The 14,837-nt window shown below is 49.8% G+C and overlaps 1 protein-coding gene across 10 annotated transcripts in view; it reads left to right on the top strand.

The window, feature by feature from the left end:
• Positions 1 to 14,837, top strand: part of ZNF462 (zinc finger protein 462) — a 135,001-nt gene that overhangs the window by 88,007 nt on the left and 32,157 nt on the right. The gene's annotated exons all lie outside the window — the stretch shown is intronic.

Below are 14,837 nucleotides of genomic sequence, written 5' to 3'. Positions count from 1 at the left end.
TAGAAAATGGCTCTGGGTTGAAATAGCCCATCACGTGTATATGTACCTTTGGTTTACAGGGTTAATAAATAAGAGGCACTGTTGTGTTTTATGGGCCCAATAAATGTACCATGACCGTATGCCAGGAACTCGTCTTGCCTCAGGAGCCTCGCTGGCCATGGCCTGTGGGGTCGGGTGGGTGGGTCAGGATTCGAATCTTACAGGAGACCGAGGTTTACACATCAAGGACATTTTGACACGGACCAAATGTGTCCCTGGCCATTTTGGACAGGCCCAAATATCCAGGACCTGTGGGCATGGACTGAATATCTCATGGACATTTTGGACAGGACCAAATGCTCTGCCAGGAGCGAAGGGAAAACAGGCTTCAGAGCGGCCACAGTCACTCTCTCCCCCCGGCAGAGCTGCAGTTACGGTGCACATCACTTGGCTCCAAAGTGCTGTGTCCTACATCACTCTGCTCCCCCAAACCTCAGTTCTCAGAGGTGTTCTTTTCCCCTGGAAAGTCTAAGAAAAGAAGCTATAGGAGCCCCAGGAAAGTGTTCTGGGTTCTAACTATCGGAACCATTCTCGGATAGGACCTTCCGTCGTCCTGTTCCTGCGATTGCAGTTTTCGCCTCCAAATCTCTTAAAGAGACCGGTATCCCAACTTATATGTCCTTGCCATTTGCCCTTACCTTGAACTGCTGGCATCTGTCTTGTCCCATTGGCAACCTGCAGTGGCATTTTCCCAGCGAAGGAGTCATTCCTGGCCTGTCTGCATCCGACACCACCTCCCTTTGCTCCTTCTCCTTTTCTGGAGTCCCCCCACTTAATGAAATGGCTTTCCCGAGCGTTGACAGCAACTTCAGACCAACACGTCCATGGTCTTTGCTCCTGCCTCATCTTTTTTTGTCCGTGGCATTTAAAACTGCTGACCTTCCTCCCAGGGAAATCCTCCTCCCTGGGTTTGGGGCCTACGTGTGCTCCGGGCTGTCCTCTGGCAATACCGTCTCTCTACCTCGTTCTCAGCGCTCTTCCTCCAGCTGCCATCATGCCAGACTGGTCAGGGCCCCTGTCCTCTCCTCTGCTCCCCCTTCCCATACACATGGTTCCACGCTCGTCTGATGATGCCAGAATCTCGCCCTCTGGCCCGTGCCTCTCAGCTTCAGCCCCAGACCCTTTCTTACATTTGCTCCTCGCTTTCTCCACCTGCAGGCCTCCCTCAGCCTTTCCATCTAAGGTTCTAAACTGGAGCTCACTGACTTCCTCCTGAAAGTCCTGTGCCCAGCTGGATCCACTGGGATCCTCGGCGTCTTCAGGCCTCCCGGGGCCCGCCTTCCACCAGCCAGTCGGTTCCCTAGTCAGCCCAGTGGTGCCCATTCCTCACTTCCTCCCAAACTGACACCCTCCTTCCCATCCCCATCTCTTGCCTGAGCCTTCACCGTATCTACCCCACCTGCAAACGCCTCTCTTCAGTGTCTGAGCAAGGTTAAGAGTCATACTGTTCTCCTATTCAAGAGTCTTTTTTTTTCCCCGTTAATTTTTGGGGTGACACTGGTCAACATGAACTTACAGGTTTCATGGCTGGATTTCTCATTTACAAAATCTGTATATGGGACCATGTGCCCACCACCCCAAGTCAGATCTCCTCCTGTCACCTCATCCATGGACCCCCTTTCCTCCCCCACCTCCTCCCTCTGGCAACCACCACGTTGCTGTGTGTGTTCATAAGTTTTAGTTTTATATCCACACGAGTGAAATCATGTAGTCCTCAGCTTCTTCCGTTGGACTTGTTTCACTTTGCATAATGTTCTCAAAGTTCATCCATGTTGTCGTAAGAGATGCTATGTCATCCTTCCTTATGGCTGTGCAGTACTCCATTGTGCATATAAAGCACATCTTTATCCAGTTCTCTATCGTAGGGCACTGGACTGTGTCCAACTCTTGGCCACCATGAATAATGCTGCAGTGAACATAGGGGTGCATATATCTCTGCGTATGAATAATTTCTAGTTTTTCTGGTATATACCCAGCAGTGGGGTTGAATGGCAGCTCTATTTTTAAATTTTTGAGGAATCGCCAGGCTGCTGTCCATAGTGGTTGTACCAGCCTACATTCCCACCCTCAGTGAATGAGAGTTCCCTTTTTTTCACAGCCTCTCCCACACTTGTTGCTTGTCTTGTTGATAATGGCCACTCTAACTGGTGTAAGATGGTATCTCATTGTATTTTTAAAAAATATATATTTTATTGATTTTTTTACAGAGAGGAAGAGAGAGGGACAGAGAGTTAGAAACATCGATGAGAGAGAATCATCAATCAGCTGCCTCTTGCACACCCCCTACTGGGGATATGCCCGCAACCAAGGTACATGCCCTTGACCGGAATCGAACCTTTCAGTCCGCAGGCCGACACTCTATCCACTGAGCCAAACTGGTTTCGGCTCATTGTATTTTTAATTTGCATCTCCCTGATTGCCAGTGAGATTGAACATCTTTTCATATATCTCTCGGCTCTTTGTCTTCTTGGGAGAGATGTGTTTTCAGGTCCTCTGCCCACTTTTCTACTCAAGAGTCTTTACCAGCTCTCCACGCCAGTTAAATAACTCCAACCCGTCGTTCCCATGCCCCTCCAGGGCTTCGTTTCCACAGGTCCAGAACCTGTTTGTCCTTCAAAGGCACGTGCTGAAGCCTTCACTCTCATGATGCTTCTCATAACGTCCCCGATAGGAGTCGGCCCTCCCTTTGCAGTTCCACCGTGCTGTGCGCTGCCTCCCCTGGGGACATGGCGTCCATTCTGCCAGAAAGGAAGCTCATGAGGTTTAGGGTTTTGTCACGCTCATGTTTCTATTCTCACCATCTGGCACAGGGCCGCTTCCTTCCTAGGGTAGACATTCCTACAAATGTAAAATGAAAGTTAATTGTGTCCTGTAAATAGTCATCGCCATCAAAATAAATTCTGTGCTCAGCATGGGAGGCTGGTATGTGGGCCCCACACTTCTCTGGGATCACTCTCACCCTCCTCCCCTCCCGTGGACGCCCTGTCCCGACAGTCCTGCCCTCTCCCACTCCAGGCCTGCTCTTCCTTCTTTCCGATCACGCTTCTCCACTGCACCCTCCTCACTGCTCCGTGCACTTGACTGATGCCTACTTGTCCTTGGAAACGGGAATGCCATCTCCTCTAGAGGCCCTCCCAGTCTTCCTGTCTGGCCGGGGAGCCTCCTTTTTGCTCCTGCAGATCTTTGAGCTCATTTTGGGAATCATAGCTCTGATCACACTCCGTTGTAACTGTCTGTGTGTCCATCTCCTCCAAGACCACCCATCTTGAAGTTAGAGGCCATCGTTTAACTTTTGGGCTACCTTGCATGCCAGAGGCAGTGAGACGGGATCTTTGAGTAACTGCATCTGGTCTTGAGTGCTGGTGTTGATGGTGCCACACACTGGCCATGGCAGTCACAAGGCCGAGACATGCATAGACTTCCAAGGCAGGTGTAAGGCGTAGGCTCTGAGGTTTCTCACTCTGAGCATTGAGGAGATGCTTCACGCTCAGCTGCGTTTAACCAGTTAACTGTCACACGTCCAAAGCGGAAACCATCCTTGTGGTTTACAGACGCTTATGGCATACAAAGGTTAAATGCCCTCATTCGTCGTGAACTAAAATCCAAAAACCCGTGCCAATCCCTCATAGGTAATGGGGGAAACCAGACAGTTGGCCAGTACATATCAGATCAGGTGGTGAGACGTGCTATCGAGAGAAAGAAAGCCCTAACTGGTTTGACTCAGTGGATAGACCATCAGCCTGCGGACTGAAGGGTCTCAGGTTCGATTCTGGTGAAGGGCATGTACCTTGGTTGCGGGTGCATCCCCAGTAGGAGGTGTGCAGGAGGCACCTCATCGATGTTTCTCTCTCATCGATGTTTTTAACTCTCTCGCCCTTTCCCATCCTCTCTGTAAAAAATCAGTACAATATATTTAAAAACAACTAGCTGCCATTTTAAAAAAAGAGAAAAACAAGGGGAAGGGGTGGCGAGGACAGGGCTGCAGGAGCAGGTGGGGGCGGGGGAGAGGGTCATTAAGATGTGGTGATTGACACAACTACCAGTTGGATACCCAGTTACCTTGCTCGTCAGCTGGAGGTGATCTTGAAAGAAACTTAAAGGGAAATACTGTAGACCTCAGAGGGATTGCCCACAAAAGCCCATAAGGTTTTGAGAATTGAATGTGCTCTCACCAGCCCTTTTGTAGCAGGTTGACTTGGGGCCATGCCGTGCACATTGTTACCCAACAAAACGGAGGTGACTCATTGAATCCGGGGTGTCATTTGGGTGGAGCCAGTCCCCTCCCCTTTGCAGCCACCTCCACCTCCAGGATAAGCTGGCGAGCTGCTGCCAGGAGTGGCAGTGCCGTTGGCTTTGCCCAGAATCAATCACAAACTGCCGCGCACCTGCCATGGGCCTGGTGCCGGGAGGGACGCCGGCGGCATCTGTTTGAGCGGCGGCATAAGAAGTGCCGCACCTCTCCATCCTGCCGTCCCGCCAAGGGACCGAGTTATTTCATCCGTAGGAAATGCAAACCCCAAAAGGCAATTCATAATTCAGTGCAAAATCGTACGGTGCGGGCTTCACCTGTGGCACTGAGACCCTTCCCGCACCCCCTGGGCTTCCCGCAGCACCAGGGGAGCTGCCAGTGGTATTGTCTTTGTCCTACAGGTGTGGAACCAGAGGTCCGCTTCGCTGAGTCTCCACAGGGTGAGCAGGAGAGCTGAGAAATGGCCCATGTCCCTGTCTGTGTGGTGGGACGTTGTATTTCCATTTCTTAAGGTCCAGGTGAAGGTCAGCGAGTGACCTTGTAAAAAGCACCTGACAGTCGCTAGACATAGACCTGACGAAGGTGAACCTGGACTCACTTCCCAAGCCCTCTGGCTTCCTGGAGGCTTACGCCCTGCACCTGAGCCCAGTGCCACTGAGCGGTATTCCTATGGGTGAGTTTGGAGTAGGAACTGCCCTAAAGGAAGCACCTAGAGCAGTGATTCTCACCGGAGTGCCGCAAGCATTTTTAAAACATGCAATGCCAACTACAATAGTTAGTCAGGGGCACTGACTTCTTTGAGATTGTCAAAAGAAAAAAATGATGATAGCCAACACAACAATAGCCATCTGGTGTTAATGAATCAAAATTATACCTTTTTTTTTTTTTTTTTTTTTTGTCAGATTGGCAAATATATAATACAGGCCCGATGCAAGAGTACCCTCCCTTCCCCCTTCTCCGCGCACCCCAGCCTTTCCTCCGCGCACCGGCTTCTCTCAGTCACCTAAGACCCGGGCTTCCCTCGCAGCCCTGGCTTCATCCGGAAGGATGTCCGGTCTAATTAGCGCTAATTAGCATTTTATGCTGTTATTATCATAGATATTTTTAGATGTGCTGCAGCATTTTAGTAATTAGTTTATGTGTGCCGTGAGAGGAAAAGGTTGAAATCGCTGAGGTAGTGTTGAACGTGATTAAAAATATAGCGTAATTCATTGCCAGGATCTTCTCACACTGCATGGGAATGGGTGACAAGGAAAGAAAAAGGGTCCACAACCCCCTCGGTTCGTTGGTTCAGACTCCCGCTGCCGGGGGACAGTTGCAGAGAAAGTTGGCTTTGAAGCGTGGCTGTTTGTTCCTGATCCTGACGGACCATTGCCTTTCCCATCTGCTTCCCATGTCATCACTTTGAGCTGTGTGTCTAGGTATACATGCGTGCCTTCATATGTGTTCTTTCCTCCTGATTGTCTGATCTTTCAGAAATCTCTACAGCGACTCCCTAGCTGGGCCCTCCCTGTACTACCATCGTGCACCGTGTGCTGTCACCATCTCCTGCAGTCCGTAGGCGTCTCCCTTCCTGTTGGGTCTTGAGAGGAGGAAGCACTGTGCCCTTGGCCGTGGCTTCTGAGCTCCAGCTCTCACCTGAAGTTGCTGGCAGGCTCTCTACGGTGGAGGCCAAGTCACTGACATAAAGAGGCCTTTGTACCCAATGGTTTGCCTGGATTGTCAGTGCGGTCAGAACATTATACAGTCTAAACAAACAGCAGGAAACCTTACTTCCTCATCCCTCGATTCAAAAGAGTCACCGTGAATTAAGCATTTGGTATTGTAAGAGCATCTCAGTTCACAATGGCAGATGCCACCGAGCTTCCTCCCAAAAACGTGAGAAGAAGGCACCACAGTCACTTGTGTCCTTACAAGTCTCCAGCCTGTGTCACGGAGGATACTTAAGTACAGGCACTTTGGGGTCCAGATACTGTTGGGTGCAGAGGGAGTAGGCCTGCAATGCTCGCTGATGACTGTGGCAGGACAGGGGCGGGCGTTGGAAAGGGGGCCCTGCAGGCACCCCAGGCGTGTTCTGTCTCCATTGCCGGGCTGGACAACCTGAAGGTTGTCCTGTAGAATGGATGGTCCGAACACTGCAGATCTGGGATGAGTGCTTTCCTGGCAGAGGGAAACGGGTAAAACATGTTATACGGTGAGAGTGCAGTGCTAACCATCTGCAAGGAACCCGAGAGGACCCTCTCACAGTCACCAGGGCTCCGTACTCACGGCCTGAGGAGATGACTAAAGGCAGTCCTGGTGCCTCAGGTACTCGGCACCTGGTACACCTGTGCACTGCACAAGCCCCTGTACCTACCAGTGGGTACAGAGGGAGGGATAGTTGCATATAGGAATTTCTAACGTACCTACCAGATGCCTAATATCCATTGCAGAGTTGAGTCAGGGTCAAAACCGGAAATTATGTTTTTGGCTTTTTTGGATAGCCAGGGTTATGAATGTTGTTCCATTCGGGTTCTCAAATGGTCTAGAAGCTATTCTCCAGGCAATTTAAAAAGTGGGTCAGTGTTTCAGTGGGAAGGCTCTCTTAACCTCAGCATCCAAAGAGAAAGAGAGCTTGGCTAGTTATGTTTTTCTTTTAAATCTGGGTTTCCCAGAGCACTTTTTTTCCTGTTTGAACTTTTCGGATCTGTGGAATATGTTTATTGACCACATGTTTTGGGCTAGGCCCTGAGCAAAATTCTGGGGGATATCAACTTCTAAAGTTTCACATGCCCCGGCTAGTGTAATTCTCAGTTGGTTGAGAATCATCCCATGACCAGGAGGTAACCAGTTCTGTTCATGGCACATACCCAGGGTGCAGACTCAGTCTCCAGTAGGGGGCAGGCAGAAGGCAGCCGATCAGGGTTTCTCTCTCATCCATGTTTCTGTCTCTCCCTTCCTCTCGCTCTCAAATCAATTTAAAAAGTTAAATCAGTGCAATGAAAAGTTACATGCGGATGGATTGATGGATGTCCTACTTGCAAGAGATCATAGTCCGGTGGAGGTAAACTAAATGGGCCCACAGCCTATGGGGAGCTCAGAGAGGGACTAAATGGGCATCTGAAAAGATCAGACAAGATCTCCGTAGAGGTTGTAAATTTGAACTGACAAGTTTTGAAAGATGATAAGAGTTTGCCAGGCTGAAAAGTAGAAGAAAGGCCTCGCGAGAATGTCCAGAGCGGCCGTGAACAGAAGCACCCGGGGTGCCGTTCGGAGCTTTCCCCGGGGCTGTGGTCAGCGCAGCGTGGGGGCGGTGTGGGTGTGGAGTGGGGCTGGGGCTGGGAAGATGAAGAGCCACTGGGGCTCAGCTTGGACTTCCTCCTGGAAGAACGGGCGGGTCCCACACTCACATTTGCTTTTAGGAAAAAAAGGAATCTTAAAGGAGAAGAAACTCAGAACTAGAAAGCCGGTTAGGAAGGCTGTGCCATGGGGTCCAGGCAGGCAACCGCAGGGGCCCGGACAAGGACAGTGCAGCGAGGGGTGTGCGGTGTGCACTAAGCTGCTCAGGAGGTTGGACTGACAGGGCTTCCCCCACTGACTGTAGAACAAGAAATGGGTCAAGGATCTGATCTGATTTCATTGGCTGGTGGATGGTGATGCTATTGGGGGAAAAGTATAGAGGGACAAACGGGCTTGTCCCCACAGACAGGACTAATGAATCGCAGGTCCAGGAACCCTCTTTGTCCTAGGGCAGACTTGCCTGCATTCCCTCCAAATACAAGGAGAACAAGAACACGGAGCTTCATAAAATAGGCCTTTGAGAGACCCTTTCAATGAACTTAATCTACGATGGGACACTCATCTCAACAAGAGAGCCTGCCATGCTGTGTGTTTATCATTTTGAAGACTAACATTTTGTTTGGTTTGGGGGTTTTTTCCTCCTCTGTTCCCTGATCCTATGGCAAGGTTTTGTTTTCACTCATCAGAATGACAGGAAGTTTTTAGTGTGTGTTTCCTTCAAGCTTGGCCTCAGCCTTATTTTGAGGATTAGGCGTTTGTTTTCCCATTTGCTTCCATGACAACCAAGCCCAGAATTCCTATATATAGTTGCCCAGTGCCCATTGTCCCCCCTGGCCATTGTATCATAATCTCGTGTATCCAGGCCAGAGAACTCCGCTGATGACACGAGACAAAGAGGTGCCAGAGTCCTTGGCCTGGAGAATTTCAAGGCATAATCAGGAGGAGGAAATAAAATAACGTGGCTGCCTCTAGAGATTTATGTTCCCTTCAGACGCTGTCCAGAAGGAGTTGGAATGGCTTGTGATCCATAGCTTCACTTCTAATATAAACTTCCTTTTGGAATGTCCCATGGAGAGAAGAGGACATGTTGAGACTCTTTAACGGAAATACTTGGAACGTTGCGTTGGTGATTTGTTCTTGGTGGTTTTCTTGTGCACGCCAGACTTGGTTCTCTATTAATAGTACACGGGGAACAACAGGTATCTTGAGGAGGAGGAGAACTGAGTCGAGTTTCAGAGGAATTCAGATGGAACCTAAGAAATCTTGCTATTTAAAAACGGCTTGAGTGTGAATCATCTTGATAATAGTATGCTACATACTATTTTCATAATCTAAGATAGGTAGGTGATAGATAGATAGATAGATAGGACTGGAGGTGGGGGGGGGGGGGGAAGTAGTCCACAACCTGGCAAATCTATTCTTTAGTAACCTGATGAAAGAACCATGAGTCTTGAAGGCTATATAAGCACAGAAGGTACTGTTCCTGTCCCATCTAAAATGTAAGCTCCACTTTGTTGTTTGTTTTCACTGATATATCCAAAATGCTCAGAATTACTAATACTTTCTGAATTAGTAAAAAATGGGGGACAAACATGCAGAGAGATACAGTAGAAACTTATTTGAAGAGGCCTAGAGTTTCTACATTATGTTTGAAAGCCTCTCAACCCAGGGAATCCTTTTTAAAATGTCTTAAGCATGTTATTTGCATTGAAAACATAAGTATGTTTATTCGCCTGTATTGTGTGATGTAGGGTTGTGTGTGTGTTGGAGTCTGGGTCCTTGGGTTGAATTTTCTCGGCCTCTCGCATAAACCACAGTCACCTACATTGCTTCGTATGCTGCTTCCAATTTTCGCATTATTTAAGTGGAATGATAATTTAGACATTCATGGAACAATCTGAGAGAGGAGGAGTCCTAGACTTTTATGTTCTCCTCAGTCTCTCACAGTTGGTCTTGCCAAAACATCATTTGACAGTAATTTTTTTTTTTTAGCAACTTGACTTTTCAAAGCATTCAATGTAGCTTTCATAGAAATGACACCTTTTATACCTACATTTCATCATTGTAGATGATATTAATTAAGTTGAAGAAGCTCAGTAGCAAATATAACTGGCACAAAGAAGTTTGGGAAGAAATAAAACTGATTCCTTTTTTTTGTTGTTGTTCATCTACACCTGCCGTTATTTTTTCCATTGATTTTCAGATAGAGTGGAAGAGAGGAGGCAGCGGGGCAGGGGAATGGTGGAGGGAGCGGGATGGATAGAGGGAGGGAGAGAGAAACATCTTTGTGTGAGAGATACATCGATTGGTTGACTCCCACATATGCACTGACCAGGCCAAGGATGGATGCCCTTGACTGTGACCTATCAGTGCTGGGGCTAATGCTCTAACCATGTAGCCACACCAGCCAGAGCAAAACTGGTTCTTGATAACATTAACTCAACTGCTGGAAGCAGACATAGATGCACCTGCTCAGAGACATACGCCAGCAGGGACACTGTCAGCATGGTCTTTTGTGGTCAGGATGTTTGAAGGTCGAAGGCATTGATCTGGCCATGTGGTGGAGGTTGCTTAAGAGAAGGTGTCAGTGTCACGTGAAGTTCCAGGAGATGAGAGTGAGCATCACAAGGCGTGGGGAGGGGGGGGGGGGGCAGCACGGAGGACAGCAGAGTTCTTCCTGGCTTGTTGGGGAACATCTTCACAGGATGGGTGACGTTTCAGCTGAGTTTCGAAGGGTGGCTAGGAATCTGCCAGGCAAAAAGCAGAGGACAGGCACCAGGCAGCCCTGATCACAGCCTCGCGGTGATGGCACGTGGAGAAGGTGTGAGAAGTCGGGAGCTGGCTGAACATGTGAGGCTGGGGCAGGTAGCCTAGGACCAGGCTGAAGGGCTGTATGTGCAGATCTAAATGCTTGAGCACTGAGATCCTAATGGTAAAGGTATGTGTGAGGTGTCTTTGATGTATATGCGCGGCCAAACTAGAATAGACCTCAGAGGAGGGAGGGCCAGTTAGGCGGCTGTTAAGAGTCGCCCCTCTGGGATCTGAGGATCTGAAGGAGCAATGGGAAGGGAAGGCCGGGGACCCGAGAGGAAATGATGGGGGCGGGGGGGGGGGGGGGGTCAGGCATATGTCTCTAGAACGAGATGGCTGGTTAAGTGTGCTGCTGCGGGAGACGTGTGGCTCTCTAAATGAGGTGATGAGCCATTCGCAGACGTTTGGCACGCAGGTAGTGATGTGTGGGCAGCGACGGTGACAGAGTTCCACGCGTGGAATGTAAGGAGCCCATCAGACATGGAGCTCGAACGGGTCTCAGCTTCGGATGCAGGCGCGGACCATCTCTCTGCGTTTCCCATGGCAGCAGGATCCTCCGGCTTGTCACTGCAGACACCTGGGCCCCTGTCACAGGCACGAGAACGCTCAGACCATTTCTGTCCCCTGCCCGAGTGCATTAGCAGCTGTGTGATAGAAGTTACGCGGCATTCCGGAATCCTCCTGGCGAATGGCCGGAGTATGCCGTTAGCTGCCCTCTTGTCATCGTCAGCGTGCTGTTCTCAGACCTCCTGTGATTTCTCCACCAGAAGCAGTGGGCTGCAGTCCCGGCTCATGCGGCTCTCCCTCCCTCTCCCACCCCCATGCTTTGGCCGTATACAGTGTTTGGTTGAATTATCCACAGGTAATATTCTATTTCGGGTTCCTTATAATACCGGCCTTGAGTTGCCAAATGGCCTGCTTTTCTGAAGAGAACTGCCGTCTATGCATTCTTCTTGACTTCCTGTGCTGTTTTAGAACTTGAAGATTTAAGAGTCTCCCTTCTGCCGCCTCTGGCCCCCTCTGATGTACACAACGTTTTGTAAATACTCGTCCTCGGGTCTTCATTTCTCCTCCGTGTCAGAATTGAGCGCCTTTCTAGTCGTTGTGATGAGAATGCAGTTGTTTTAACATCTGTCTGTGTCGTAAGGTATGGAGAATTGAACATTTAGGTGTCTTCATGTCTAGTGTGGATTCATTAGGTGACACGCTAACACAGTTAATTTACTCATGGGCACTCAGGTGCACTTGACCGGGTCCCTCCATCCCCCTTATGCCCACGTCCCATCATGTCACCGGTGCCGCTGCTTTTTCTTTCTTTCTCCTCCACCAGCTCTTTACAGATGTCTCTCACAAGACTTTTTTTTTTTTTTTTTTTTTTTTTTTTTTTTTTTTTGCATTGTATCACAACCAGTTGTTTACACATCTGTCTGAGACAGGGCATTGCTTGAAGTCAGGGGCCAGGTCTGACTGCCCCAGAACAGTTGACTTGGATGCTCAGTAAGTATTTGCCGAGTGAATGGGTGTCATTGAAATCCTTTGCCCCGTGGCCACCCCTAAAATGGGCTTGACTTACACCCCTTTTTGTCTTTTTTTTTTTTTTTTTTTTCTTTCCCTCCTGGTACTTGATTCACGCTAACCAGAGAACCTGCCTCCCAAGTCTGCCCAGACATCTAGCCCAAATAGAGCTAACTGTGGTGGCCGGCACCCAGGCCCCTCGGCTACCCTCACCAGCCGCCGACGGTGGAGAATGGGACCTCCGGTGTGGCCTCCCTCCTGGATCACTGGGTGTCCTCTGTGGCTCCCACCACACACGGCCCAGTAGATTCTGACGCTTCGAGTGTCTTCCTCGGTCTTGCCGCAGTTAGACCCTCCTGTCACTCGGTCCGTTTGTTCTCGCTGCCTCTCTCATGCCTTCGGTTGGTGGAGGTTTGCTGGATGGGGAGCAGGCCCGTGTTTTCCTAGCAGCCGGCCGCTCTGCACTCTCCCTGGGAGATCCGAGTTCCTGGAAGGCTCCCCTCAGGTCTGCTCTGACTTTGAACTCGGAGAGCCAGCACGTGGCCCGGCGCCAGAGGGTGCTGCCTAGATGGTCAAGGAATCAAGATATCCAGGAAAGCTTCCCTCTGCCGTGCTCCTCTCCTCCCAGGGTTCTCGGGGTGTCACTTGCCTTTGAAGTCATGTTCCCTTTAGCAGTCAGTCTCCGTGCTGGCCAATTTCTGGAGAAAAAGGAAGTAAAACCTTCACATTGGTTTTGGCGGGTGTTCTGGGGAGCTGGGATTAGAGCAAGAAATCTCCCATTTCTCCGGGAAGATGCCCACGTGAGAGGGTGGGAGGCCTCATCTGGACTCAGCCCTCCCCTGGTGTGAAGTCCTGGGCTGTCCGAGCCCAGCCTGAAGCATCCTCTCCCAGCCACACTCCGGTGCCTTTCCTTTTCCAGCCAGACCCCAGCCTACAGCTTGAAGAGCATTAGTTTTCTAGGTCTGTGGTCGGCAAACTGCGGCTCAAGAGCCACATGCAGCTCTTTAGCCCCTTGAGTGTGGCTCTTCCACAAAATACCGTGGCCTGGCCGAGTCTATTTTGAAGAAGTGGCTTTAGAAGAAGTTTAAGTTTAAAAAATTTGGCTCTCCAAAGAAATTTCAATCGTCGTCCTGCTGATATTTGGCTCTGGTGACTAATGAGTCTGCCGACCACTGTTCTAGGGCACCTGATCACACATCTCAATTCTACGTGCAGTGGGCGGGTGGACACCCAGTTTTGGGTGCTGTGCCTCAGACTTGTAGAAATGTCTCCTGTGTGATCCCCCACCCAACCCCACACACCTTTTTAAAAAAACATAAGTCATTTTGAAATTTTGAATGTTTTCCTTTCCCACAAATCTTACTGTGTGTATCCCCGTGTGCTGTAAACTACTGTGTTTCCCCGAAAATAAGACATCCTCTGAAAATAAGACCTAATGCATGGAAAGATAAGACATCCCCTGAAAATAAGACCTAGCGCAACTTTGGGAGAAAAAATTAATATAAGACACTGCCTTATTTTCGGGGAAACAGGGTACTAGTTTTAGTGTTTGCTTTCGTATTTACTTTAATGTCATTTTTTTTATCTATTCAGTTATCATTTTTATCTATTCTAATGTTATTTTCTCACGTATTTCAGCCTTTCTGCCACCTTCTCTCTGCCCTCTTCTTGTGTGTTATTGATGGCGAGGCACTCAGATATTCTTCCTCTTTCTTCTGACCTGCATCACGGGACCCTGCGTTGGGTACAGATGCCCAATAGACACGACTCAGACTTCAGAGTCGGACAGGTCTTTGTACACGTTCTACCTCTGGCCTTAACTGACGTGGCTCAGTGGATAGAGCGTTGGCCTGCGGACTGAAGGGTCCTGGGTTGCGGGCTTTGAGATCATTGGAATAAGCAGTGGACGCCAGAGAGAATACCGGGCTAAGTCTAAGGAGACATGGATAGTGGACTGCCTCCTGGCCCCTCCTTGGCCTCGCGGGCCACAGAACTTTTCTCTGAGGAGCCGAGAGGGAGCCAGGACAAGCGCTGCCAGGAGGGATGGGCTTGTCAGAGTGCCAGCGGGACCATGTGGAGCCCGCAGCTCCAGCCGCGCTAACGAGAGAGGCGGGGCACGTTTTGTGCTTCATTGTACGCGTGTTAAGCAGAAGCTGGTCTTGAGGGTGTACGTAGGAAACCTCTCGAACAGTCCCTGAAATGGTAAACAAGCCTGCTATTGAGAGGGAGAATGAGGAGCTGACAATTGCATTGTTGTGATCCTGAGTGGGTTCACCGGGGAGGTCGAGGACCGGAGAAAAGGGAGAGGAAAGAATGGGGCGGGATGAATGCAGCGTGTCCCGTCTTCCCTGCACACCTGGTCAGGAACCAGGGAGGCGCCGGCATTGTTCACGTCTCCTTTTGTTTCACATCTGTGCGTCTGGCAGGCTCGTGTACCGTTTCCGAAGGGCTTTCTCTCTGTCGTGAGGAGCACAGATTGGGGGAGGAGAGGAGGGCGAGACAGGAAGAGGGAGGCTCAGTGTTTCGAAGGCAGGAGGTGCCTTCCCAGGAAGCCAGGCTGCTCTGGGTTTGTTGTTTGGGGCGAAGAGGCCAACGGGATGGACGGGTTTGGAGAACCCTCCTCGCCTGCCGGGGCACCGTGCTCTGGAGCAGGAGGTGTCCGTCCAGCGGGGAGGAGGCCGGGGCAGCCTTGTGCCCACTCCCTGCTCCTGAAAGGCTGTCAGAGAAGAGCCACGCGTGTTCTTTTGAGGAAAGTTCCACTGAAATTCACCGGCACGGTTGCTGTGAATTCCCAGCCTCAACATGCAACGTTGTGTGTTGGGAAAGGTTCAAGACCTTTCTCTTACTTTCTTTTTTTCAAAGAAATTATTTAGTAGTAGTAGTTGTTGTGGTTATTATTATTATTATTATTATTATTACTTTAAAGAAGAAACTCCGATTTTCC

Source organism: Pipistrellus kuhlii, unplaced genomic scaffold (assembly GCF_014108245.1).
Source record: "Pipistrellus kuhlii isolate mPipKuh1 unplaced genomic scaffold, mPipKuh1.p scaffold_m20_p_12, whole genome shotgun sequence".
NCBI lineage: Eukaryota > Metazoa > Chordata > Mammalia > Chiroptera > Vespertilionidae > Pipistrellus > Pipistrellus kuhlii.
Note: the sequence above shows the minus strand (reverse complement) of the source record. Positions and strands in the feature narration are given on the sequence as shown.